The sequence below is a fragment of the Zea mays genome, chromosome 4 (genome assembly GCF_902167145.1).
Source record: "Zea mays cultivar B73 chromosome 4, Zm-B73-REFERENCE-NAM-5.0, whole genome shotgun sequence".
NCBI lineage: Eukaryota > Viridiplantae > Streptophyta > Magnoliopsida > Poales > Poaceae > Zea > Zea mays.
In genome coordinates this window covers 180,280,051-180,285,548 of record NC_050099.1, presented here as the reverse complement: position 1 = coordinate 180,285,548, position 5,498 = coordinate 180,280,051, and positions in this window count along the sequence as shown.

Here is a 5,498-nt window from a genome sequence, read left to right as displayed (position 1 = left end):
TAGGTTATACATGCTCTAATCTTCACCCCCACATGGCCCTACTTAACCAAAGAAAGTTCATCAACCACTAACATCTCCAGCCTGTTCGGCTGCCAGCATGTTTGGTCACTAGCTTGATAGTAGATTCAGTTCTAGTTGCATCTGGGACCTTGTGAATTTGAATCCATTCAGTTTCCAACACATTATGGCGTATTTGAAAGTAAAGTATTTTTATAGTTTCTAGGGAATACCATGGTTTTTAGTAATATCATAGTATTTTATGATATAAGGTGTTTGGTTGCATTCCTGAAAAGAGTTTTCAAAACCATGGTATTTTTGGAGTATTGGAAACTCCACTCTAACCCAAAGTTTTCATGGCATGGTTGGCTTTTGCCTAATACCATGATGATTTACAATGTTGTATCCAAACAATATTTCTCAAAACCATGGTATTTTTGGAGCTGACCAAAACTTCGGTAGTATCATCAGAATTGTAAAGTATAATATTGTAAAACCATGGTTTTAAGAAACATTATACCCAAAAAGGCCCTTAGGGGCCCCAACTTCTCTATCTGTCTTGGTAAGTTGAGCCACGATGTTATGTAAAGCCAACTCTATCCTCTTTGACTTGAATACATGCCTCAAGCCTTACTTATGTGTTTCCCGTCCGAGGCCAGCCTCGGACGAGTCGCGACCGCGTCTCCCGCTCAGGGTTGGCCTCGAGCTAGTCGCGACTTGAGCACCTCGGACCTTGGTAAGGTTGGAGCGTGTTTTGCTTATGACGCCTTACTTAAGCGTCTAGGCACTTTAAGGTTGTGATCTAGGTACCCCTAATTATGGTACCCAACAGTAGCCCTTGAGCCTTCAAGGGAGTGTAGACACTCGCTTGGAGGTTTTGCTAAACCTTCTAAGCGTTTTGCCGGGTTTTTGAGAGTTGGTAGAATTTTTTCGATGGGTGCGCACGAGCGCACCCGTCAGGTGTCCCGAGGCCAAGAAGGAGTGGTTACTCCTTCGAGGTCTTTATGTTCTCTTCTATGGGCTTCGTCGATTCGTTGAACCAACTTGACTGCAGTCTAGGTGCAAGGGAAGCCCCGCACAGGGCAAGAGAACGATTAGGGACTGTCTTGACTTTTGATGATACACCTCTTACGTCGCCTTTCCTCAATGAGGAAGAGGGGGCTTTGCTTTTGGTATTGCCACACATCAAAGAATACTGCATCTAAAACGGGTGTGGAATCACCATTTCTATCAAACCGGCAAGGTAAAAGGAAGAAACACTTTGATTGCCAAGAAGACATTCTATAAGCTGGAAAAGCTTTTGAAGTTAATCACATCTCGGTTACATTTGATATGGCAATTACATTGTTGAAAAGCAGGCTCGAAACATACACTCAAAAGTACATGTGAGTATTTATTGAGCTCACAAACCTTAAAATTACTAAATGATGTTGAGCTAGAAGATTGTTGCACTAAGTTTGCATAAACATTCTCTTTGCATGGTTCATTTGTAGGCATGGCAACGAGGCGAATCAAGCCAGGGAGTGCTCCATGTCGCTGTCCCGATCCCCAAAACATATTCCTCGTCCTAACCCACCCCCAAAACGTCCAACAGAGAGAATATCTTCCTTGTCTTGTCCAAGCTGAGGACCCGATCCTCGCGACAAACCTAATATACACACAAATCAAACTTTTAACATGGACGAGCAACATATGTGTGAAGAAATGAGGATTAAAGCTAGTAAATGAAGATTTTGCATCTTTACATGGAGTCACAGTGCAACAATTTGTTGAGTCACAGTGCGACAATTTGTTGGATTCAATCTTTATAGACCCCACGAGGGTGACTGAAAGTCGCCTAGAGGGGGGTGAATAGGCAAATCGGAAATTTATAAACTTTAAGCACAACTACAAGCCGGGGTTAGCGTTAGAAATATAATCGAGTCCGAAAGAGAGGGCAAAAAAATCACAAGCAAATGAAGAGTGTGACACGGTGATTTGTTTTACCGAGGTTCGGTTCTTGCAAACCTACTCCCCGTTGAGGTGGTCACAAAGACCGGGTCTCTTTCAACCCTTTCCCTCTCTCAAACGGTCACTTAGACCGAGTGAGCTTTTCTCCTCAATCAATTGGGACACTTAGTCCCCACAAGGACCACCACACAATTGGTGTCTCTAGCTTTGATTACAATGATCTTGGAAACAAGAAATGAGGAAGAAGAAAAGTGATCCAAGCGCAAGAGCTCAAAAGAACACGGCAAAAACTCTCTCTTCTAGTCACTATTGCTTTGAGTGGAATTGGGACTTGGAGAGATTTTGATTCACTCTAATTGTGTCTTGGATTGAATGCACTAGCTCTTGTATTGAATGTGTTGGCTGAAAACTTGGATGCCTTGAAGTGTTGGTGGTTGGTGGTATTTATAGCCCCAACCACCAAAGTGGCTGTTGGGGAAGGCTGCTGTCGAATGGCGCATCGGATAGTCCGGTGCGCCAGCCACGTCACCCAACCGTTAGGGTTCGACCGTTGGAGCTCTGACTTGTGGGGCCACCGGACAGTCCGGTGGTGCACCAGACATGTCCTGTTCACTGTCCGGTGCGCCTTCTGGCGCACGCTCTGACTCTGCGCGCGCAGTCCGCACTGTTCACTGTTCACTGTACACTTTTACAGTCGACCGTTGGCGCTGTAGCCGTTACTCCGCTTGGCAGACCGGACAGTCCGGTGAATTATAGCGGAGGGCAATTCCAGAAACCCGAAGGTGGCAAGTTCGGAGTTGATCTCCCTGGTGCACCGGACACTGTCCGGTGGCACACTGGACAGTCCGGTGCGCCAGATTAGGGCAGCCTTCGGTTTTCTTTGCTCCTTTTTATTTGAACCATTTCTTGGACTTTTTATTGGTTTGTGTTGAACCTTTGGCACCTGTAGAACTTATAATCTAGAGCAAACTAGTTAGTCTAATTATTTGTGTTGGGCAATTCAACCACCAAAATCATATAGGAAAAGGTTTGACCATATTTCCCTTTCAATCTCCCCCTTTTTGGTGATTGATGCCAACACAAACCAAAGCAAATATATAAGTGCAGTAATTGAACTAGTTTGCAAAAGTTAAGTGCAAAGGACAAAGGTCACTTGGAATTAAACCAATTTATACATTCATAGGATATGCATGGATTGCTTTATTTCATTTAACATTTTGGACACGCTTGCACCACTTGTTTTGTTTTTGCAAACTCTTTTGGAAATTCTTTTCAGAGCCTTTTTGCAAATAGTCAAAGGTATATGAATAAGATTTCGAGAAGCATTTTCAAGATTTGAAATTTTCTCCCCCTGTTTCAAATGCTTTTCCTTTGACTAAACAAAACTCCCCCTCGATAAAATTCTCCTCTTAGTGTTCAAGAGGGTTTTAGATATTAATTTTGAAAGGGGTCATACCAATTTGAAATTATATCAAAATAAGATACCAATTGAAAAACTTCTTTAATACAAATTGAAAGAACACATTTTTTGAAATTGGTGGTGGTGCAGTCCTTTTGCTTTGGGCTAATACTTTCTCCCCCTTTGGCATGAATCGCCAAAAATGGATACTTTGTGAGTGAAATATAAGCCATTTTTCAAACTCTCTCCCCCTTTGGCAAATAATAATATGAGTGAAGGATTATACCAAATTGGAGAGCGGTGCGGAGTGATGGCGAAGGATGAATAATTTGGTGGAGTGGAAGCCTTGTCTTCGCCGAAGAACTCCATTTCCCTTTCAATCTATGACTTAGCATGAAGGACACTTGAAAACCACATTAGTCATAGCAAATAAAAGAGATATGATCAAAGGTATATAAATGAGATATGTGTGCAAAGTATCAATCAAAATTTCTAGAATCAAGAATGTTTAGCTCATGCCTAAGTTTGATAAAGGTTTTCTCATCTAGTGGTTTGGTAAAGATATCAGCTAATTGTTCTTTGGTGCTAACATATGCAATCTCGATATCCCCCTTTGTTGGTGATCCCTCAAAAAGTGATACCGAATGGCTATGTGCTTAGTGCGGCTGTGCTCAACGGGATTATCCGCCATGCGGATTGCACTCTCATTATCACATAGGAGAGGAACTTTGGTTAATTTGTAACCATAGTCCCTAAGGGTTTGCCTCATCCAAAGTAATTGCGCGCAACAATGGCCTGCGGCAATGTACTCGGCTTCGGCGGTGGAAAGAGCTACTGAGTTTTGTTTCTTTAAAGCCCAAGACACCAGGGATCTTCCCAAGAACTGACAAGTCCATGATGTGCTCTTTCTATCAATTTTACACCCTGCCCAATCAGCATCAGAATATCCTATTAAATCAAAGGTGGATCCCTTGGGGTACCAAAGACCAAACTTAGGTGTATGAACTAAATATCTCAAGATTCGTTTTATGGCCCTAAGGTGAACTTCCTTAGGATAGGATCGGCTTGGAATCTTGCACACATGCACACGGAAAGCATAATATTCGATCGAGATGCACATAAATAAAGTAGAGATCCTATCATCGACCGATATACCTTTTGATCTACGGATTTACCTCCAGTGTCGAGGTCGAGATGCCCATTGGTTCCCATGGGTGTCTTGATGGGCTTGGCATCCTTCATCCCAAACTTGGTAAGAATGTCTTGAATGTACTTCGTTTGGCTGATGAAGGTGCCCTCTTGGAGTTGCTTCACTTGAAATCCTAGAAAATACTTCAAATCCCCCATCATAGACATATCAAATTTTTGAATCATGATCCTACTAAACTCTTCACAAGTAGATTTGTTAGTAGACCCAAATATGATATCATCAACATAAATTTGGCATACAAACAAATCATTTCCAATTGTTTTAGTAAAGAGAGTAGGATCGGCTTTTCCGACTTTGAATCCATTAGCGATAAGAAAATCTCTTAGGCATTCATACCATGCTCTTGGGGCTTGCTTGAGCCCATAAAGCGCCTTAGAGAGTTTATAGACATGGTTAGGGTACTCACTATCTTCAAAGCCGGGAGGTTGCTCAACATCGACCTCCTCCTTGATTGGTCCATTGAGGAAGGCACTTTTCACGTCCATTTGGTAAAGTTTAAAGCCATGGTAAGTAGCATAGGCAAGTAATATGCGAATTGACTCAAGCCTAGCTACGGGTGCATAGGTTTCACCGAAATCCAAACCTTCGACTTGTGAATATCCCTTGGCCACAATTCGGGCTTTGTTCCTTGTCACCACACCATGCTCATCTTGCTTGTTGCGGAAGACCCACTTGGTTCTTACAACATTTTGGTTAGGACGTGGAACTAAATGCCATACCTCATTCCTTGTGAAGTTGTTGAGTTCCTCTTGCATTGCCAACACCCAATCCAAATCTCTTAATGCATCTTCCACCCTATATGGCTCAATGGAAGACACGAAAGAGTAATGTTCACAAAAATGAGCAACACAAGATCGAGTGGTTACCCCTTTTGAATATCGCCAAGGATAGTGTTCACGGGGTGATCTCGTTGTATTGCTTGGTGGACTCTTGGGTGTGGCG